Source organism: Heterocephalus glaber, unplaced genomic scaffold (genome assembly GCF_053883595.1).
Source record: "Heterocephalus glaber isolate CG9 unplaced genomic scaffold, H.glaber_assembly_v1.0 deba00001608, whole genome shotgun sequence".
Taxonomy (NCBI): domain Eukaryota; kingdom Metazoa; phylum Chordata; class Mammalia; order Rodentia; family Bathyergidae; genus Heterocephalus; species Heterocephalus glaber.
The window spans coordinates 36,970,640-36,993,666 of NW_028258379.1; the positions used below are offsets into that span (position 1 = coordinate 36,970,640).

Consider the following 23,027-nt stretch of genomic DNA (forward strand, 5'->3'; position numbering starts at 1 on the left):
CCAATGAGGACTCGGGCGGGCCATCATCCCAGCCCCACCTCCCACCCAGGCAACCACAGCCGGCACCAAGCTGTGGGTTGGCAGGAAGAGGTCACTTCCTCCCGCCCAGCTGCTCACACTTCTCTCTCCTGCTGGTCACCTCTTTGGACAGTGGGTGTGCTGATCTGCTCCAGCCAGGCCTCTCTGGGAAAGGCAAGAGAACAGGGTGGCAAGCAGTGGCAGAGTGGTCACATCCAAGGCTGTAAGAGCTGAGTTCTTTTGTGGCTTCCCTGCCCGAGACAGTGGCCACTTGGGAGAAAAGGGAACCAGGACCAGGCCTGCTGGGCTGGACGAGGCAAACAGAGCCAGCTGTCCCATGCCAAGAGGTGTGCCAGGGATGGCCCTGCACCTGCACACTCCGTGAGTGTCACCCATGGTGGCTGCCACCTAGAGGAACACCACGTCTTCAGTAGCCTCTGCAAAGGGAAGCTGTGGTCAGTGTAGGAGACTGGCATCTGCAGCTGCCCTGGCTTTTCCCCAAGGGGTTCAAAGAGATGTTACTTGGAGGGAAAGGGAGAGGTGGTGGGGTGGGGACAGAGCCACGTCCAGCTGGTCTGCACACCCATCACAGTCACCAAAGGCCCAGGTCCCCGGTTCATAGGGCAGGGTTTGGAAACCAGAAGGACAATTATCGAATAGTGAAGCTGGAGATGAAGCAGCGACCCCGCAGCGGCTCAGCCTGTCCCTTTCCATCACTGCTGCTGCGTCCACTGTCTTGTGCTCGTCGGTACCATGGCTCCAGAGCAAAGTGTACTTTCTCGCCACAGTGGTGCTCTGTGCTCACAGTGACGTCACAGTGCAGAGGGAGCCGGCAGGCTATCTCAGGAGTCTGCAGATGGCGTGTGGAGAAGCCCTGTCTCCTGCCCTTCCCAAGCTGTGTGTCGTCCAATCTTCATGTCCAGTCCTCCATATGGGAACGCACCTCTCTGAACCCGTCTCCTCACCGAGATGGGGTCCGCGATGCTTCCCACCTGTCCCACTGAGGACTGCGTTGTGGATCACTGTCCAGAATGCTCCCTGAAAGGCCTGTCAGGGACACATCACCCCCAGTGGGCTGTGGGCCTCTGAGGGACCCCAACGCTGGCTCCGTGGACAAAGCCTGACAGAGGAGGGATCCCTGGGAAGTATTTTCTGGGAACATTCCATTCTTTTACTTTTCTAAAAAGTAATTTGGGGGCTTGTGACGCCCAGGGGAATTGCATTCTGTGCAAACCTTTATGACAAGGGCTGACCTGTGACTGTGGGAATGGCATTTCCGGGGAACACACAAAACTGGACCTCAGGTAAATCCCCTCTGTCCTCTCCCTCCCCGAGGAACCCCATCTTCCCGCGTGGGTGGGGCACAGGGCGCTGCTACCACGCTGCAGGTCTTGCCACCAGGGGGCGCCTCTTTCAGCTGCTAAAGCCGGGTCCTGCCTCCAGGTCCCTGCAGTGGCACCTAGAGGGTGGGTGGTGCCGGAGCCTTGCAGGGGGCATGGAGACCTCCCCGAAGGGGTCAAGGGGGATCCCCAGTCAGCTGAGTTGAATGGCCAAAGGGGACAGGTGGGTCTGCCCCAGAGGGGTCAGATGGCCTCTTAGGGGTGCGGGATGGCAGGGGGAGCCTGGAACAGCTGCAGTGTGGCTTGGGGAGCTGTGCAGAGGCCTGCAGAGGAGCGCCCCACCCCAGGGCCTGGCCAGCCTAGCTTCTGGGGCGGAGGTGAGAAAACGCCCCTGTGCCCAGCGGTTCTCACCTCCACCGCCCGGCCCCGGGGCTCTGCCTCTACTTCCTCCCAGGATGGTGCCTGTGGCCCTGGCCCCGACCCAGGAGGGAGGGAGGACCAGGTTGCCCCTGACGCAGCAGATGGCTGATGGGCAATTCTTCCAGGGACTGGGGCACCTCGCCTGGGCGCACCCCCGTGGGGCCACCACTCAGCCCTGCCCTGCCACGGTTCACCAGGAGGCCACAGCCCGGTCTCGGTCAAAGTCCAGGCTCAGAGCCCCCAGGTGGCCACAGAGAGGAGCCTCCCCCTCTGGGGAATTGTCCCTGCTACCACCCGACCGTCGCGGCCCATGTGGCCTGCACCTGGCCCTCTTCCCAGGGCAGAGGACCCCAGTCAGCCAGCCAGGGAGCTGGTGCAGCAGGTGGCACTGCCCCGGGCCCCACTCCCCCATCCCCCTGAAGTCACCTGCGGGCTGCCTGTGGGTCCCTGACCAGCTGCAGAATCCAGGCCTGTCCCTCACCTCCTCCTGGGGCACCTGGAGAGGCCAGGGCAGGAGGGCCTGGACCTCCAGCTGCAGGAGGAGCTGGGACCCACTGCTCTGCCCTCCAGCCAGCCGAGACCTCTGAACCCCAGGTCCTACCAGGAATGAACCCTTCTTACCCAGAAGTCCGGAGTGTCACCCTGGCCTGGTGGCCTGGAAGTCCCCTCAGGAATCAGAGTGGCTCCAGATGCCTGCACAGGGCCTCTGACCATGAGCAGATCTCCTGGACCCATCACCACCCGGGAGGTCTTGGGCAAAACTCCTCTGCCCCAAACTCCTCCTCAGCGTCTTTGTGTGGAAACATCTCAGCCAGGCACGGTGCCCCACACCTGTGATCTCAGCACTCAGGAGGCCGAGGCAGGAGGATCGCTGCAAGTTCAAGCCCAGCCTGGATTACACAGTGAGACTGTCTCAAAAAACAAACAATACCAAAAAATCTCAAATGCACATGAACAAAAACACAGCTCCACCACCTCTTCCGCTCTGACGGGTTCCAGCTTACCCAGGCTGCCCCTAACCAAGCCGCCCTCTGCCATCCCCAGGCCGCGCCCTTGCCTTGTGGCCACGAGCTCCCCTGTCCCGCCTGTGTCTGCCTCCCTCCTGTCTGTGACTCCTTAAGGGCAGGAGCTGATGTTCCGCGTGCCCGTTGCTGGAGCCCACCCAGGGGGCTGTGGCCGGAGCTGCGTCTCCTAGCAACATGTCCGATGCTGACTGACTTTCAGACTGACTTTCCGCAGGCCCTGCTCCTACATGGATGGGGTTCGGCAGCGCCCCCAGGGCTCTGGTTTCCCGCTCCTTCTGAGGTTCTGGACAGCAGCCTCCCGCTTGGGGAGGCTGAGGCCCCGACAGAAGGCTGCTGGCGGCGCTGTGAAGGGGTCTCCCGCAGGGGCGCGCTCTCCCTCACGGGCACCCCCATTTCTCGCCTGCACTCCGGGGCAGAAGAAAGCATTGAAGGGAGGTCCAGGAGACACCCACTGCCCCAGCCGGGCTGCCGCATGTGTGGAATTGTTCCGGTGAGGTGTGGGGGTTGGAGCCTGCCTCCCTGTTCCGCCCCACGGAACCCGGGGTTCAGCACCCCAACCCCGCTCGGCTGTGGAAGCTCAAGAGCTCCGCTACCGCTCCCAACAACCCCGAGCCTTTCCTGGGGGGACACTGGCTGTTGAGCGGCCCCAACTTGTCCTCCCCTGTGCCCCATCACCGCTGCCACGAATGGGGACCATTGAAGACCATGCACCCCTCATTCGAGCTCCTGTGTGTGCTGGACTTAGCTTCCTGGGCTCGGCATCGCCATCTGTGAAATGGGCACAATTCAGTACAAGAATTAGCCTAGTGTGGGCTGCTGCTCCTGCTGCTGCTCTCAGTATGTCTGGAAGCTGGGGGGTCCCAGCACTGGTGTCCGAGGACGGGAGCCTCCCAGTGTAGCTGGAGGCTATGCCCGGGGGCCATGGGCTCTGGCAGGTTTCTGAGTGGCCCTAGTGGTCCCTTGACTGCCCCCCAGTGCCCTCCAGCTGCACCTGAGAGGAAGCCCCCACTCTTGCGGGCCACCCGGGGCAGCTGACAGCCTCTGGTCCAGTGGGTTGGTGGCCCCGGGCTCTGGCAGCCCCAGGCGGTAGGGTCCAAGTGTGCCGCACAAGCTGGGTCAGTAAGCAGGGGCAGGACCAGGAATCTCGCAGAGCCTGGGGTCTCCGCATCTGCTTCAGAGGTATCACCTCGGCCCAGAGTCCTGACCCTGTCTGTACCCGCTGTGCTTGTGGAATGGGAAACACATTGCTTTCTCCTTTATTAAAAAGAAAAAAGCTAAGCCAGGCATGGTGGCGCACGCCAGTAATCCCAGCACTGTGGAGGCTGAGGCAGGAGGATCACCGAAAGTTCAAGACCAGCCCAGACTACATAGCAAGACCCTGTCTCAAAAAATAAAAAACAAACAAACAAAACAGCTAATTGAGAAAGTTGCACCAACTCTCAAGTTCATTCCCATCACCTCCAGCCCGACTTCGTTCCTAGGAATGGTTGCTGGTCACTACAATGCCCTTCTGTTCAGTGTAAACGTACAAGGAAGGATGTTTACTCAGTACATTTTTAAAATATACTTTTTTTAACTGACAAATAATAATCGTATAGATTTACAGGGCACAACATGATGCTCAGTTACGCACACACACTGCAGGGTGGTTTAACTCAACAAACCCTTACCCGCCCCTCCTGTGCTGTGCTCCAGGCCGACACTGTTCTGGACAAGGCAGGTGGCCTGGCAGCTGCCCGGGACCTGAGGGGCCCAGCCCCAGAGCCACACAGGCCTGGGTGCCGGCCTCTGTGTGCCCGTCTGCAATATGGGCACACACAGCCTCACTCCACGCCATCCCAGGGAACAGGAGAGAGACCCCTTTCTCATGAAGCGAGTCAGACTGGAACATTATGGATGTTCAAATATTTGCAAAAAATCATATAATTTTCTTTTCTATTCAAATACAGGACTCAGGAATGCGATCAGTGGTGGAGGACACGGGTTCCATAGAAGCACCTCATTCATGTTGTGCTGGACCCCGGGTGCAGGGGTTCACAGGAGGCCTGAGATGCATACAGCGGTCCCCTCTCATCCAAGATTTCATTTTCCGCAGTTTCTGTTACTGAGGTCAGCCTGGTCCCAAACTATGACATGGAAAATTCTAGAACTAATTCATAACTGTTAAAATAAATTGTATTACAACATATCATTATTGTTCTACTGCATTTGTTATTGTTGATCTCTCCCTGCACCTGATCCGTAAATTAAACTTGATTACAGTTGTGTGCATCCAGGAATGGGCATGGCGCACAGAGGGTCCAGTGCAGCCTGGGGTACAGGTGCCTGAGGAACGTTCCAGAACACATTCTGCAAAGAGCACACTGGGCCACTCTGAGCATGGGGCACACTGCAGGTCCCCTGGATCCGATCTCGGGTGCCTGAGGTCCTGATGAGGATTAGAAAAAGGTATCACTGTGCCGGGGGTTTAGCTCAGTGTTTCCGCCACCTGTCTCACAAGCGCAAGGTCCTGAGTTCGATCCCCGGTACCAAAAGAAGAAAGAAAGAAAAAGGTATCACTAACTTTTTTGGGAAGATACCTAGAAGAGGAATAGCTGGATCAAATCATGATAACTAATTCATGGACATGGTATTTACAGACAATGGAGTACTACTCTGCCATGAAGAAGGATACTCGAGTCATTTGTAGGAAAATGGATGCATCCTGAGACCATAATGTTAGGTGAGATAAATCAGACTCACAAGCTTAGCTATGGCTTGTTATCTCTTGTTCGAGAAACTCAGAGTATAAATAAATTACAGAGCAAAATAAAAGATAGACAAAGGAAATAGGGAAGCAGACCTTTTGCAAAGGGAACACAAAGAGATGGAGTGAAGAGAAAGGGATGCAGAAAGAAGTGTGTTATGTACATGCCCAACTCCCCGAGAAGAATGTCATTATGTGCTGCAAATATGCACCGAGAAAAATGGAAATTTTTAAAACTTCAGAGTTTTTGTAATACTGGGAACTGAACTCAGGGTCCCCACACCACTGAGCTGCCCTGAGCGCCCTTCCCAGGGCTTCCAAAGCCCAGATGCCCTTGGCCAGGGGCATGAAGAGCACCCAGTGGCTGTGCCCGCGTCCCCAGGCCCTGAGGACACGCTCGCCTGGCCATGCCTGCTCAGCCCAAGGCTAAGTGTGAGCAGCACCGGCCGCACCCTGTCCTCCACACAGGTACCCTGGGCCGGCCACCTCTCCGGCTTGCTCCCCAGTGCCAGTGCCTCCCCTGTGGAGCCGAGCTCAGTGGCTCCGAGGGGGGACCCAGCACATCTGGTGGCCGGTGTCGAGCTCGGGGGAAACAGGCAGGAGGACAGACCTCCGTCCATTCGTCCAATGCGAGCCAAGTTTGCGACGTCACCCGTGTACCTGAGGTGCTCCTGATCCTGCTACGGGTGCCGGTTGGTGGCGAGGAAATGGGAGAGCGTGGATTTCCAAGACCGGATGTCAGCCACGCCTCTCTGGCCCTTGCTGAAGGGGGCAGGAGGAAAGTGACACAGGCCAGAGGGAGTCTCACCATCCCGCGGCCCCATCCCCGGGCAGAGGTTAGATCTAAGTTCCCTAAGACGTGCTGAAAGACCCTGGCCTCACTTGCTCAAAAACCATTGATGACTCCCACTTGTTACGGGACACCCCTCTACCTGCCTGGCCTCCCTCCTCCTGTGTCTGGCTGGCAGGTCCTGCCTCACTGCTCCCTCTCCCCCGCTGCTGCTCTTCCTCCTCTTCAGGGGCTCCATGAACTTGGGTTTAAATTTCCAGTGCTTCCCAGAACTCTCTGGGAGGCTGAGTCAGGAGGACTGACTGCAAGTTGGAGCTCAGCAGCTCAGCCTGGACAACTCAGCAAATTAGTGAGACCCTGTCTCAAAATAAAAACTAATTTTTAAAAAAAGAACTGGGGATGTGGCTCAGTATGAAGGTCCTGAGTTCAATTCCTAGTACTGCTAAAAAAACCCAATCTGACCCTGCCTGACCTTGTCATTTGTCATGTTCCTTTCCTTTGCTGAATGTTCATTTCCCCGAGTTCATCCAGGGGCCGTGGCTTTCTGAAGGCTGCTGCAGCGGGAGGTTCTAATGCAGGAGGAGACACAGAGCTGGGAGCATCGTGTCACTGGGCCACTGCCTCATGAGGACGAGCCCTGTGGGGACATCTGGAGGATGTGCAGGTGTCACTAACCTTTGGGGTTCAGGAGGATTAAAACAGGAGGCTGACCCGCCTCCATGCCGGTAGATGGCTTTTACAGCTCACTCTGCCACAGGGACCCCGGCTGCTGCTCCAGCTTTTCAGACGTGATGATTTCGACCCGAACTGGACACGGCAGGGAGGGTGGCTGGTGGCACCAGCTGGGTGTCGGGTTAGCACGGCCATTACCGGCCCCAGGGGATCTCCCCTGCTTTCCAGCAGGGCTCAGTGTGCAGGGCCCGCACACACATAGGCACACACCCGCACATGCAGACACACCCACGTGGCCATCTGCACACAGGTGGGTTTTCTGTGCAGTCCCAGAGCTCACGCTGGGGCCCCTCCTCCAGGGGAGCCGAGGGGCTTGGCCATGGGTGCACCCAGAATCCTGGCCCAGAAGGGTAGCTCACGGGCAGGCACTGACCGAGCCCCTGCCTCCCCCAGGCCCCAGCCAGGTTCCTGGAACAGAAGTGCAGACAAGACGTCTGCCCGTGGGCACCGGAGACAGCAAGTAGAGAGAGGCCTGTCCTGGCACAGGGCATGGGAGGGACCCTGAGGTGACACAGGAGCACCAAGCCACAAGTGTCTGGCACGCCTGGAGCCTGGTGGGGGAGAGAGGCGCTAGGCGCTGGCTGGCGCGCCTGGGATCGGGTGGGCTCCTGGCACCCAGCCCTTCTTCCCGAGCTCCTGGCTGCGAGAACCCAGCCGGGAGCCTCCCTCGCTCCTATCTAGCAGTTTGCCTTCTGGGCACCTTTACCAGAGCTGAGCTCCCTGCTCAGCGGAGGTTTCAGGGTGTCGCGCTGACATTTCAACTCCTCCAAGCTGCTTGTCACCTCCGCGTTTTATTTCCCCGAGGCGTGTAAGAGGTGGTGTCTGGCCAGCCTCGGAGCCAGAGAACAGGTCTGGCCTTTTCCCGGGAACATTTGGAAGGTTCTTGGCAGGGCCCTGCTGGATGCGCTCCAGGGCGATGGGGACTTTCAAGCCTGTCTGAGGACAGCACCTGCTGGCAGTCGCATGACCATGGCTCAGGAGACAGGGCTGCAGGCCCAGGCAAGGGACAGCGCAGGAAGGAAGCGCGGGACTGGTGCTGGGGGAGCCCCCTCCAGCCCCACTGCACCCCTGAGACCTGCTCTTCCAGCACCAGCTCTGAGGGTCCAACCTGTCCTCTCCAGAGTGGGTCGGTCACAGACAGCTCCCGGGAGACTCCGTGACATGGTCACACTTGGGGAGACGGACGGGGGTAGCCTCGTCTTCGTCACTGTAGCAGGGAAAGCTGGAAGGAGGAGCCTGAGTCCCTGGTCGCGGGTGGGAGCAGAGCAGTAGCCTGAGCAGGACGCCACTCACGCACACTCCCACTCTACCACCTCCAGGACGGAGCTGCAGCCCCAGGGCACCATGTCACGCGTGACGGGATGGGAAGACGCCACACGGCTGGGCAGTGACTTCCAGGAGGACGTCCGTCCAGGAAAGTGCACGGCTCTTCGAGGTGACCTGTCAGGGAGAAGGACGGCTGGGGCTCCGTGGGAGGGCAGCCAGGGCACAGCAGGGGCTCGTGTTCGGGTCTTCCGTTTATCTCAGTCCTGGGGCAGACAGAGGGAGGGAAGTAAGAACCCTGGAGACGCCATATGCACAGGGACCAGCTCCCTGCCACGGGAGTGTTTGCAATGTGTCGCAAATGCACACAATAATTAAAAGGGAAGAAGAGTTTTTAAAAACTGAAAAAGTATGTGTGGGAAGGAGCTATAGGTCGGGGGAGAAAGTGAAGATATAGGAGGGGAAGTGAGTGTCTAAAATCCTGGTGGGGGAGAGAATGTAATGGATGGGTGGCAGGGTAGGCCCATGGCGGGTTAGTGAGAAAACCCCATTGAGGGCCAGCGTAGTGAAGAGTCTCATGTTGAAGGGTATTTTTATTTATTTACTTTTTTCTTTTGGAGACAGTCTCATTGTATAGTTCGTGATGGCCTTGAACTCACTACGTAGCCCAGGCTGGCCTTGAACTCTCAGTGATCCTCCTGCCTCAGCCTCACAAGTGTTGAGATCACAGGTGTGTGCCATCACGCTGGCCACGTGCTTCTTCTTATGCCATCTATCCATGAGATTTCTCTCCATGAGATTTCTCTCCGTGAGATTTCTTGCACTAATAGATGTTTTCTTGACAAGAAGCCACTCTTAACCTTTCTCAGACAAAGCCCACTGGACTTTAATGAATTGTGAGCATGCTACTGAATTTGACTTGCATTTCATTTTGAATGTTTACATCTGTGTTCATAAGTGAGATGGATCGATCATTTTATTTGGGGGATAAAATTGTGTGAAATTATTTGGGTAGTTTTGCCTCTCTCCTATGCCTTGGAGTTATGCTTTGTGTACATAGATATATGTAATCTGTTCAGAGTGTTCTAAATAAAACTACCTGGCCTGCAACCTTCTCTTGAAATATTAATGTAAAAGTGTCAGTGTGTTCTGTGACGGTTGAAAGTTTTCATATGATGTCAAGATTTTTGATAACCTGTAGTGTTCCGGATAACTGCCTGTTTTTATTGAGACTTTCAAGTATTGACATAATTTTGTGTTTGTGCATACACGTGTATGTGACTCTTTTTGTAAACCAAGAATCAGCAGTTATATTCTCTGCCTTGTGTTACTGATCTCTTGTAACTTCTTGTTTAACTAGAGTCACCAGACTGCTGCAGTTGCTCTCCTGTTGTGGTTTTGTTTAGCTCTCCAAGCGCACGTCAGCCACACAGTGGCTTTCGTGCAGGCTGCTCATATACATTGGATCCTTTACTTTTCAAGTCAGCTGTTTTCTGCCTCATCAAGTTTGGCTTTTCCCTCTTCACCTTATTGAGGCTGCTTTCTTCTCCTTTTCTAATTTGTCGATAGGGCTGGGGATTTAGCTCAGTAGTTCTGGCGCCGGCAAGCGCAAGGACCCATGTTTGATCCCTGGTACAAAAAAAAAAGATTCCTTTAATTTGTCGAGCAGAGTGCTTAAATAACACACAGTTTAGCTTTCTCTCTCTTTTTTTGGGCGGGGGGGGGGGGATCAGGGATCAAACTCAGGACCTTGTGCTTGTGCCGCAGGTGAGGGTGCCCCTGAGCTACATCCCTGGCCCTAGCTTTCTCTTTAATAAACAGTGCATTTAATCCTCAAATGATAGCTTTGTTCTCCTGCACAGTGTTTTTATTGTTGTGACGTTCCAAAAATTCTATACATTTTGGTTTGTTCTTCCCTGCTCCGATATCTATTAAGTAGACTTGTAAAAACATAATTACTTGTGTGATTGTCTTTTGATCAGAAAACCTCGAACTGGGAGGTTTACATTTGGGGACATTTTATGAGTTCGTCCGTCCGGGCCCTGATAAGTGTTGCACAGGGGCTTGAAGCTTAGTCAGCCCTCAGGAGTGTCACAGGAAGACGCGATCCTGCCACTGTGTTCTGTCCGTCTTTTATTGCTTTTAAATGATGTGCACAAACGCCCCAGGCAAGGGGTTCCTATAGCTCCAGCAGTTTCTAAGTCCTGCTGATAAAGCTTAGGTTGTATTCCCCGCATGTTGTAGTTGTATTTTTATTCCACTCAAGTGATCTTTCTCTTTTGCCTTGGATCAGAGTCTACTTAATGTATACTACAACTCTTAGTTGCTTTTTCATTGGATTAGCCTAATACCTCTGCCTCGCTCGTGTGCATGAAGGACACACACACATTTGCACACACATGCTCGCGTGCACGCACACACACACCCCAGCCATGTCTTTCTGCTTCCTGTGCTGCTTCCTTCCTTAGAACCTTCTCCTCTCCCGTGGGCCTCCTGGCCCCCACCTTCCTCCCATCACAACCTCTCCGTTTCAGGGCCGGGGATTTACCTCAGTAGTTCTGCTGCCTGCTCTGCAAGCATAAGGACCCGAGTTCGAGTCCTGATACCAAATGAAAACCAAACAACCTCTCTGTTTCCTCCAGAAAACATGGCTTCATCTCAGCTCTGGGTTATTTCTGGGCTTTAACCAAGGCCCCCTCCTCCAGGAAGCCTTCCCTGACTTTTCTCACTTCCGAACTTTCTCTGTCCTTTCCTTTTTTTTTGGTATCAGGGATCGAACTCAGGTCCTTGCACTTGCGCAGCAGGCAGTGAAACCACTGAGCTAAATCCCCGGCCCTCTCTGTCCTTTTCTGAAACACTTGCTACTTTGAAGGGTGATTTTTTTTCTTTTTCTTTTCTTTTCTTTTTGAGACAGAGTCCCTCTATGTAGTTCAAGGTAGCCTTGAACTCACTTTGTAGCCTAGGCTGTCCTCAAACTCTCAGAGATCCTCCTGCCTCAGCCTCCCAAGTGCTGGGATGACAGGACACCTCACCTGGCTTAGAGGATAATGGTTTTAATCAGTAGTTTTCTAATGACCAATGTGCTTTCCAAAGTAAAACTCAGTATATGAGGTTTGTCCATGATAAGCGTGTTGGGGGGTGGAAACCGTGGACACGTGACTGCCTGACACTTGCCTGTTCCTCCATTCACAGAACACGAGGTGGCGGCGCTGCCTCAGCACCCGCAGCCAGGCCAGCACCACCCCCTGAGCCTCCAGCTCACTGTCTGTAAAATGTGCCGCCAGTGTTGGCCCGGGCAGGACTCGGTACCAGCAGGAGGAGCAGGGTTGGTGTGGTTCTAAGGAAGGAAAATGAGCTCCAAAACTCCAAACGCTGTCAGTGCTGTCAGTGCTAACTACCCTGGCTTCTCCTCCCTGTGTCTTCCCCATCCCTGTCCTGGGAGAATCTGGGAAGGGCCCCTCGATCCCGCCCGGAATTTCCTCACCACCAGGTATCTATGTTTCCCTCTTAGGAAAAGCAGATGGGATTAACAGATTGTAACTCTTGTCTCCCGTTCTTAAGCAAGGTACACAGGATCTGTGTGTTCCTTACAGGAGACGGGCCTGTCACCTCTGAGGTCTGTCTGCACACCCTCGGAGCCACTCTCTGGTTAGAAACCAATGCTTGGTGCATCAGATAAGACCATGTGTGACTGAAAACCCAAAATAGCTGTGACTCAAACACAAGAGAAATGTCTTTCTCTTTCACTTCAAAGAGATCTGGAAGAAGGAAATACAGGACTGATGTGAGGGACCTAGGGTCATCCAGAACCTGGGCTCTTTCTAGCTTTTTGGGCCACCGTTGCTAATGTGTGACACTCACAACCTAAAAGTGCTGCCAAAGTGCCAGAGATTACAATCAGCCTCTAGGTCCAGGCTCCAGATAGTAGAAAAGAGGAAAATGCACCTACTTTTTTTTTTTCAGTACTGGACACTAACCTCAGGACTTTTGCACTGAGTTACATCCCCAGCCTTTATATGTATATATATATATATTTTTTTTTTTTTTTTTGAGACAGGGTCTCGCTAAGTTGTTAGTTGACCAGGCAGAGCTCAAACTTTCAACCTTTCTGCCTCAGCCTAAGATGCACCTACATTTTATATATGACTTCTCTGAAGTCCCATAGGACATTCTTGCTTCTACTTCTTGGCAGGAAGCTATTCACTTTGTTGCAGAAGAAACTAGGAAATACAATGTGTGAGCTAAAAACCAAGATGCAGAGCCAGGGATGTAGCTCAGCTGCGCTGTGCCTGCCTGGCAACTGTGGTACCCAAGTTGATCCCTTGTACTGGAAAAAAGAAACAAAAAATCAGGACGCTGAGATAGCCCAGTCTGAGGTCAGTGGGAGGGAGAAAATCTCAGGGGCTTCTGCCAAGGGAAGACACGAAGATCAACAGACCTTTCCAAGGGACCCTGAGTCTCTTGAGAGGCCTTGTTGGGGGAACCTGCCTGACTCAGCCTCCCTGGTACAATAAGATGATCTCAAAAGCTGGAGCCAAGGTCCCAGGATTCAGCTGTGGGCCCTCCTTCCCTCACAGCTGTTGGGAAGACCCTCAGCATCCAGGGGCGAGCCTGAGTCAGACCCACAGGGCCCAGGGCTGAGTCCTCCTGGCCCGGTGCTCCTGGACAGCAAGAGGGAGATATCGGTAAGGAAGGGGAGCCCAGGACCCAGGGGTGGGCTTAGCTTCAGGCTCATTTGCTCTCTGAGGAGCTGTGTGCTCCTCTCCGCCCTGAGCGGCTGGAATCCAAAGCCTCAGGTGGTTGCGGAAGGGGCGGCTCGGTCCCAGTGTCACGGCCCTGAGTCCCTCAGTGCCCGTCTCCCCAAAAGAGTGGTGGTGACCTGGCCAGGTTTGCCCAGGAGCGGCTAGCGATGAATGCAGCTACCCCAGGGAGGCAAGCTGAAGGGCACGGAGAGGTCCCCGTGTGCACATGTGTGTGCCCGCACGGCCTCACTGTACTCAGGAGATGGAGGCCAGAGAGGGGCGTGGCCTGGGCGTGGGGCCTGCTATTGGGAGGTCCTGGCTCCAAGTCGGGGCGACCCCTGCTGCCCTTTGGCTGGACGATGTGGGGGATGATTCGCCCCGGGGACAGCGGGACCGGCTCCCAGCGGGCAGGGCCCAAGGGGCTCTGAGGACTGTCGCATTTGAGGCTTGCCTGACCCTGGGCCCAGCGCCGGACTCACAGAGGAGGACAGCACAGAAAAGCAAGGTGGCCCAGGGGCCCCCCAGGCACGGGGAGGCAAAGGTGGGCCAGGGTGACGGCAGCAGGTTCGTCTGTCCTGAAGAGCACTGGCCAAGGGCCTGAAGGCCTCCTCCGAGTGGTGCCGGGGACCAGTGCCCCAGGGCCAGACCCTGCCCGCCCGGGAGTCTGGGTGGGTCATGCTGTGTCCCCATCTGGCCAGGACGAGCGGATCTCACAGTGCCCTGGTGCTGTGAGCTGCAGCTGTCTGCAGAGAGGAGACGGGAGGTGGGAGGACAGCTGTTTCCAAACCTAAGTCCCCGTCTCCCTCTGTGTCCTCCCAGTCCCAGTGCAAGTGGCCGCTGACCCCCATGCCCTCAGGGCCAGCTGGGAGCTTTGCCAGGTGCAGGTGAGGATTCTGGACAGCACAGAGACGTGGCCCAGCCCAGCCTGCAGCCTGGGGGAGCCCTTCTCCCCCCCTCTGTCTCCCACGGCTCCAGCACCAGGCTGACCCAGTGCACGGCCCCCAGGTCTTCTTACAGCTCAAGCAGCAGTGTTGCTGTGACCAGGTATGGCCTCACCTGGGCCTCCACGGCCCGGGGAAGTGGCGGGGCTCCAGACTCCTGTGTCCTCCTTCCAGGGCCGGCTTAGAGCTCTGGGACCATGCACCTCCAACACCCGCACCACCTACACTGCAGGCCGTCGTCTGAGCTCGGAGGGCGCTGTGCCGCACCTGCAGCACCCTGGGTGGCACCGCTGTGCGGGGCTTTGCTCTACCCCGAGCACCTCGCTGATGCCCGGATGCTTCGTGGCGGCTCTGTCTTGCCCACCTTGGCTGGGGCTCACTCATGCGTCTGACCCACCTCGCCTGGACCCCAAGGGTTTTAGGGAGGTGGACAGACAGCACCCTACGCCTCTGCCCCGTCGCCTTCTTGAGCCCTGCACAGCTGAACCCAAGCTCTGTCCTGGGACGAGACACTCGCTGTGGACTCCTCAGGTCTCACTGCAGTGGGCTGACCCTGGCCTCTGAGGACTTCTGTGAGATGGGCCTGGGATGAGGCAGGGGGTGCAGAGCAGCACCTGGGAGCTGTCAGATGGGCAGGGTCAGATGGCAGAGGGAAGGCTTCCCAGTCAGGAGGAGCTCCTCCACCCCAGGTGGCACAGCACAGACAGCCAGGCCCCTGCATTCCAGGTGGGGACGGGTGGGTGAGTGTTTCCCAAAGGAAATCAGGGGCCACAACAGTGAGGGGCATTTAGAAAACGTACATGGATCCAGAGAGTTGACTGCACAAAAGGAAAGGTTCCATTCGCCCCTGACATTGTCCCTCCGACACTGCCCAGCTGGGCCTCGGACCACCCCGCCCTCTTCTACCTGCCTGGCCTGAGATCAGCTCTGCTCGGAGACCTTCAGCTCCAGGCTGCCTGGCAACACCAGGACTCCCACCCGGGCAGCAGGCAGGCCGGGAAGGACTGCACACTGGGAGGGATGAATGGACACTCATTGCGAATCCTGGGCCAGGCAGCAAGGGGACAGCAAGTGGCTGTGCTCTCAGGACCCATGAGCAGTTACAAAATCCCACAGATCCCTGGTGTTCAGGCCTGTAGCCCCAGCACTCTGGGAGGCTGAGGCAGGAGGATCATAAGTTCAAACCCAGCCTGGGCAACTTCCTGACTTAGCAAGACCCTGTCTCAAAATCAGAAAGGAGGGGTTTGGAGATGTAGCTCAGTGAGGCAGCTCTGGGTTCAAGTTCCAGCATGGAAAAAAAAAAAAGGAGGCCCAAGGACTTAGCTCAGTGGCACTGTGCCTGCCTGGCAAAGCACAAGGTCCTGAGTTTGATTCCCCAGTACTGGGGGGAAAATAGCCAACCCAGAGACCAAATCAGTTATTACCTCAAGATTTCATCTAGTAGACCCCCCTCCCAGCATGGGTTTCTAGTGGGGATGGGGGTTGCTGAGCTCTCTGTGACCTAAGCCATTACCCTACCTTGGAGACTGGAGAGCAGGGACAGATCCACTTCTAACTGTTCCCCAGGGCGCCCCACATAGACCCCAAAGGCTGCTGCCAGCACCACCGCCCTCCTTGTTGAGTGAATGCATGTAATTTCCAGGTCACACTGTTTCCTGCACTAATATAGGCCCAGAGCCGTGCAATCACCCACTACACACATGCGCACACATGCACACACACACGCACACACACCCTGGGTCGAGTACCTGCAACCTTCTTACCCACACAAACCGCAGTCACGGGCAGCCATGGGGCTCCCCTGTCCCATCTGTTCCAGACCCTTCTGCCACTTACGTCTCAGCCTGGCATTGCCACTCCAGAGAGGAACCCGGTGTGCCCAGCTGCTGCCCCAGCCTCTGTGAGTGAGAGGCCAGAGATGGAGGGGAAGAAGGCTCAGTCTCTTCCCCAGGAGATTTCAGACCCCGCCTCGAGTGAGTCACCGGAGGTCCAGGCTGACCGGGTCAGGATGGATGAAGCGGACTCATTTTCTGGTTCAATCATCAGGTGCTCACTCGCCCTGCAAGGACAACAGTCTGCCCGTGTGTCCTTTGACCTGTGTCGCCGGGCACATTAGGCAGATGGCTTAGATGACTCGCGGTTGGGAGGGTTCACCCAGGCAGAGAAATCAAACCCGCCAGTAAATACCCTAGGCAAGCTACTGGTTAAAGCCTTGGTCAGTAAACTTCTCTGTCAACATCCACAGAGCAAATATTTACAGCTTCTGGGGTCTCTGTCACTGCTACTCACCTCTGCCATTGCAGTATGATGGTGGCCACAGACGGTATACAGACACGAGGGCATGGGTTCCAATAAAACCGGACGGATAAAAACAGGCCAGGGCTGGCTTCAACCCACAGGCTACAGTCTGTGGACTTTAGTGTAGGGTAACATCAGCTGCTGCCATACACAAAGCTGACTATGTGCAGCCAGGTGTTGATATTTCATGTAGGAGAAATTCCAACAGCGGGGCGTGCACCCCAACCATAGAGAGCTTGTCTAGCATGCATGAGACCCTGGGTTCCATCCCCAGCACCATGAAAAAGGAGGGAAGGAAGGACCCCCAAAGGGGCCCTGAATCTTCAGATGGTACCAAATGTGTATATTTTTGATTGGAAACTACAGTGAAGGTTTAAATTTTTAAAATTATTACAGTAAAAGACAAGCTGCCATTAACCCCCCTCAGAATCACTTTGAACACATTTATCCATTGTTCTTGCCACTTTCTGAAGCAGTTCTGGAAGTCCTCCTTCATGAGTGTTTTTATGAGATAGGATTTTAAAAATACTGTGAGTACTCTTGCCGAATGTTATCCAGCAGGAAGGCAGGCTCATAAAACACTGTGATCTGCTCTTATTCACCAGATCAGGCACTGTGTGACTGCTGGCTCTTTCCCTAAGTCAAAATGACCATGAAAGGTCAGTCTTTGGAACTGATTCAGGATGTCAAGGCAGCCATGATAGTGCAACTAAAGATCCTTGGAAAAGACGACTTCCAGAACTACTTCAGAAAATGCCAAGTAAAATAGGATCAGTGTGTTGAAAGCAAGATGGATTAATTGTAATGTATCTTTTCCTGCAATAAAGTTTTTAATTTAAACATTCACCATATTTTATCATACCCAGTATATATAGGATTTTTTTCCTAAATATACATACCTATGATAAAGTTTAACTTACACATTATTGTTAAGAGATTAAAAACAAAGATAACAGTAAAATTTAACAATAAAGTGTATTAAAGTTATGTGCCTGTGCTCTCTCTCTGTCTCTCAAAAACCTAAGTGTATGATGCTTCCCTTCTTTAGTGACAAGGTGGGATGATATGGTGCCTGTGTGCTGAGGTAATGGAGGGGAACAAGGTGGGCATGTGATGTAGCACTAGGCTGCTGCTGGCCTTCTGACCATTCACAAGAAGAGGACCACCTGCTTCAGGTGTGGCTGGATCATGGTGCTATGATGGCATTGGATGGGTAGCATACACAGTGTGGATACATTGGACAAACTATTTCCTGTCTAGGCAGGTTGGAGTGGGACCACATGAGATTTCTCTATGCTATTCAGAACAGTGCACAGTCTAAACTGTGTATCTCTGCAATCTCCTATTTAATATTTTCAGATTAGAGTTGGTGTGTTAGTTACTTTCTCATTGCTAGGACAAGGTACTTGACACCCACAGGTTAAAGGAGGAAAGTTTTTTTTCAGCTCATGGTTTGTAGAGGATTCAGTCCATCGTTGTCTGGCTCCAAGGCAGAGTGGTGTAGTAAAGGAGAAAGAGTCCATGGCAGAGCAGGCAGGAAGTAGCAGCAGAAAGCCTCCCTTTCCCTTTTATCCCATCCAGGCTACAAGCCCATTGGTTAATGCCATCCACACTCAGAATGGGCCTTCCCATTATCCACACCTAGAACTACGCTAACCAATCAGTGGATTAACACAGTTATCAAACACCCTTAATCCATATTCTCACACCCTAGATCCAACCACTTTTGAAAATCTCCACCCGTGAGAGCATGAGGCTTTAGGGGAACATCTAGAGACAAGCCACAGCAATTGAGTAACTGAAACTTCAGAAAGGGAAACTTCAAGTAAGGGGGGGGACTACTGTACCAGGCACATTTATAAAATACAGAAGAAACATTTGAGTCTGAAAAGAACGGAGGCTGGAAATCAGTCACTGAAAGTTCTCAGACAAAGATGGTGGAGGGGGCACCCTTAATGGAGAGCCGCGAAGGGGCCAGTGCAGGAGCAGGGGTGAGGGCATTGAAGAAGGCTGGTCAGGCTCTGGGGATTTGTGAGCATCCCTGGGTGGGAAGGCTTCATTGCCAGGGAAATAAAGTCAGAGAGGAGTGGAAGTGCTAGACTTACACCACGGACACTTGGATCCTGTGGCTGTCGGGAGAAGGGTGGCTTAGAGACTGGACTCAGGGGAAGCAGAGCTCTTCCCACTGTCTTTCCAAGAAGCAGCAGGGATGCAGATTGAGAGGGGCAGCTCTGGGTGGCGTTTGAGGTTGTGCACACAGCTCACCCACTGAGGGTTGCAGGTATGTGGGTTTTGCAGTTGAGTGACTGTCAGGGGCTGGGGAGCTTCAAAGAAAGCTGGGGGGAGCAGGTTTGGAAGTGGGGGCGAGTTCTCTGGACATGCCCAGTTGTCTGTGGTGAGCCCCAGGACCTGCTGAGTGGCAGTGCCTGTGGGACGTCCATGTGATGGGAGAAAGCTGGGAAACAGCGTGCCCAGGGCTTGGCGCCGGCCTGGGAAACCATTCTGCAGCCCAGGCCAGCAGGACGTGCCTGTTCCTGCCTGTCCCCCAGCCAACCTGTGCCCTGCGGAGCTGTCTGGAGAGAAGCTGGACCCGGCACAATGAGAGACATGTCACGATTTACACTGGAGAATATTGATCTCAAACAGGTGGAAACTCTGAACAGGGAGGGCGGACAGGAAGAAGACCCTGATGCCCATTCATCAGGGGCCGTGCAGCCGTGAGGCCAGATGTTGTTGCACAAAAAAATGCAAAGAATTTCATAATTCATCCTCCAGACGGTAAGAGTCTGTGAAGGTCACGGCAGCCAGGCACTCTCGGGCAGGGGTGCGGAAGGCCTGCTTCCAACTGATGACGGGCAGTGTGGTGCACATGCCCCACCGTGCCAGCTCAGCAGGCAAGAGCACTGCCATAGAAAAGCAGCAACAATTGCACCAATGGGTGCCTACAGCAGGCTCAGGCACCCAGCCCCCCTCAACATCCCACTGTGGGCGCCTGAGGCCTGGAGGCCCCTGTTCAGGATGGCGAGCACAGTGCCCAGGCTGGCCCTCTGGGATAGAGGTTCATCCTCACCACACCCAGCCACAGGGCTGCTCCCCACGGCCCAGAGAGAACTTGTACACAGCGGGACCCGTCGGACTCCAGCACTGCCCCAGAAACCAGGGTTGAGGGAGCCAGTTTCTCTACGGCGCTTGGAGGACGGGGGACCACAGAAGGAGGGAGGGCAGGAGAAGGGGAAGTCAAAACAACCGAGATGTATTTTGTGCATGGACCAACCCCCACCAGGAAGGGAATCACCACATACTGCAAACGTGGACTAATAAACATAAAGTTAATAAAGCAAAAAGACAGTAGGAGCCTGATAAAGGAGCCCCATGGGTCTCCTGAGCCCAGGTAGATTTCATCTGGCTGGGTGGGCCCAGGTGTCACACCATTGTCATGAGAGAGGAGCTAGCAGTTGGGCACAGCAGCGCCATATTGGTCCTCCAGAAACTCCAGTCCCGGTATGCACTGTGGTCACAGGGTGGCCTCGTATCCTGTGAACACAAGGCCTCTGGGCTGGATTGGCCTGGAACACCCAAGGAAGATCAGGAAGTGTGGGGTGGGAATCCCACTCAGGCCAAACCAGTCCTTCCAAAGGGACTTCGTTCAAAGTCCCCAGCCCAGCACGGCATAGCCTCGCCCACCCTGCCCGGGGGACACAGCAGCCGCGGAAACTGCTCTGCAGCAGGTGGCAGCCAGCCAAACCCTCCACACGGACAAGGCCTGAAACATGCTGCTCCCCCAAAATGACCGCAGCAGGGGCTCTGCCGTCGAGTCCCCAGAAGCAACAATGAAGAGAGCCAGTGGGCCAGAGAGGGACAAGCGAGTGACCGTCTGGTGACCAGAAATGCCATCTCTGGTGGTGGACCCCAGCTCCTGCAGGGAAGGGACCCTGCCTGCCGTGGGCCTGGCAGGTGGCAGGTGCCTGATAAGCACGTGTGCTCGGGGGATGGAGGGAGGGGCGGAAGGACCCTGGGTCACTGGGTGGGAGGGAAGACAAAGAAGGGCCCCAGGGGAAGGCCATCAGTGGGAGGGAGCAGGTTCCAGCCTGGGACTCGGGGAGGCCTGCCTAGTGGTCCTGAGGGAGAAGAATCCCTGCCCAAGCTCTACATGGAGCCCGGAGCCCCGGTTCCCCACAGGACTCGGAGCACCTGTTCCTGGCCAGGCTGGGCCTCCATGGACACAGACACCAGTGATGCTCAGGACCACTTGTTTTCGTGACCAGAGAAGGGGTGGCCAGGCTCTCGGGGTCTTCGGGATGGGGGCTGTAGGCAAGTAGGGGGCTGGATGGAGGCAGATGGAGGGCGGCTTACTCCTCCGCTGCCCCCCACGGCCACCCCCTCCCGTCCCAAGTGGCTGGCCCAAGCAAGGAGCCAGGAGACCAGCAGCGTCCTGACTGCCGGGAGCAGTGACTCAGCCGCCATCTGTTATTTAATGAGAAGATGATGAGCCAATTGGCGTCTTTCCCCCTTCTCTTTAATATGGCAAATCGAAAAATGTGACTTTCTTGATCTCTATTTGAATGATTCTGACTTGCTCAGTCTTCTTCTTTTGATTCCGCAGTACGTAAAGCTTCATTTGCCCAGGGCTCCTTGCTGGAGATGTTTTTGGTTTCATTTTGAGAGTTTGGGCCTTTTGTTGCCGGGAGTAAAAGTGGATTTTGCAGGGTTGTACTCTCCCTACTCTGCATGGCAAGGGGTCAGCTCGAGACCAGAGTTTGTTCCCTGAAATGCAAAGAAATAGGGTCCCGGGAAACCCCCCAAACTCCAGGCTGCTTCAGAGAGACCAGGCTGCAGCGATGGGTGACAAGCTGGCCTTACAGGACAGCAAAGGTCGAGCCTGTCCCAGCCCCAGCCCTCAGGCTGTCGGAGGCCTGGCAGGTACCTGAGGTCCCAAGGCCAGCACTGCCAGCTAGGGCTCTTCCAGACTGAATTTCTAGCGGTTTGGATGAGATGAGGGACGGCCTTGCCCGGCCTCGAAGGACTCTATGACTGGGAGTGGAGCTAGCTCCTGGTCCGGGCGGTGGCTGGGAAGGAGAGCAATGGCCACCTGCCCTGCACTCCCCGAGGAAGCAGCGCTTCCAGGCCTGGGGGTGCTGGGCTGCTGCCTGGGAAGGGAGCCGGGGGGCGGCGGAGGGGGGGGGGACACAGCCACGCTGACCACCTCTTCTGCAGTGAGGCCGAGAGCTGTGGTGTACCTCAGCCAGCGAGCTGCTCCGCCCCGCGACTGGGGGGGGAGGCCCTGTCCAAGCCTCGCGAGAGTTAAGAGTCCAGCAGCAGAGCTCCTCAGGCCCCCAGGGTGTCTTTTGCCTTAGCATCAAGCTCAGGGGGCCTCATTTTGTGGCAAGGAGAACCGGAATTTGAGAGGGGAACAAACCAGGTCTGAATCTGTTATCAGCATGGGAGGAAGCTTCTGAGACTCAGTTTCCCCATCTGTTCAGCAAGGCAGAAAAGCCCACTCACCAGCATGGGGCAAAACTCATCAAAGGACAAGAGGTGGGAGCTGCGGCGTCTGGAGCTGTCTGCGTCTCCCGCGGAGACACGCGCCTGCGCGCCCGGTGCCCGTGCTGGGCTCCTCGCTCCGAGCGCGGCCCCACCCCCTTCCCGCCTGGACAGAGGGCCTGGGGGCTGGGATGCGGCCACGTGCTCTACCTCGGTCCAAAGCCACGCTCACGTGACCGCCGACAGTGGATTGATGAAATTAAGCACAGATGGCTACTTTGTTGTTGTTCTTTGAACTGACAGCTGCTGGTATAAAAATAAATTAAATTAAATTTCACATAAGTCAGACTTTTTTGTATTTTTTAAAAATGATCTAAGTTTCTCTGTGTTGTTGTCGTTAAATTGTTTTCTTTCTTCCTAACATACGGAGGCAGAGAAAACTCTAGGGCAGTAGAAATAAGAATTCCAAGGACAGCTCCACCTCGACCCTGAGCCGCAGGGAGCTCTCCCTGCTCCTCCGGGCAGCTCCACAGCCCTCCAGGTCCTGAAGGCACAGCACGGAGAGCGCAACCTGGGCCCTGACACCTGCCGGGCCAAGGCCAGGAAACCAGCGTCCTGGCCCGGGTCTGGGCCGGCACCCACAGCCACGTGGCTCGGGCCGGCGTTTCGCCTCCCTGAGCCTCCCTCTCCTTTCAGGGCTGGGGGCCTTGCGCCTGGGTCGCCCTGCACCCTCAGGGGTTCTGGCGGAGTATTATCGGCTGCATGACCTCCAGTGAACAGGGGCATCTCTCCTCTGTGCAAGGATCGTCCTGAAGGTTAAAGGCAAGGCTCGGTGGCAGGAAGTCCCAGCCCCAGCTGCTCTCAGGCCAGCCCACTGCACCCACCCTCGCCCACTCCTGGGCCCCTGGCGGGGCCTGGGCCTGCAAGGTGTTGGTGAGCACTTGGATCTGCCCACCCCGACTCCATCCCTAGAAACCCCTTCCATTCCCCAGGGCTGTGCTGGGGCAGCCTGTTTTTGCATAACTTCCTTTAGCCACAGTCCCCTGTGAGCATCGAGCCAGGTAGGCAATCCCTGTGCATGACATGTCTCCTGCCGCGAGGATGTAGAAGGTCCAGAGATAGGAAGCACAGCCGGCCAGCGAAGGCGAAGGAGAGGGATGGAGAGACCCGTTGTTTCCCTCCTTCCTGCAGCCCTGCCTCATCCTTGCCTGCCTGCAACTCAGCTGCTCAC

General features: G+C 55.4%; 1 long non-coding RNA gene across 1 annotated transcript; it reads left to right on the forward strand.

Moving 5' to 3' along the window:
• Positions 1-7,756: 7,756 nt before the first annotated feature.
• Positions 7,757-10,013, forward strand: LOC147822830 (uncharacterized). Its single transcript, XR_015444974.1, has 3 exons — positions 7,757-8,197; positions 8,391-8,506; positions 8,959-10,013. It is a non-coding gene; the product is annotated as an uncharacterized LOC147822830 (long non-coding RNA).
• Positions 10,014-23,027: the final 13,014 nt, after the last annotated feature.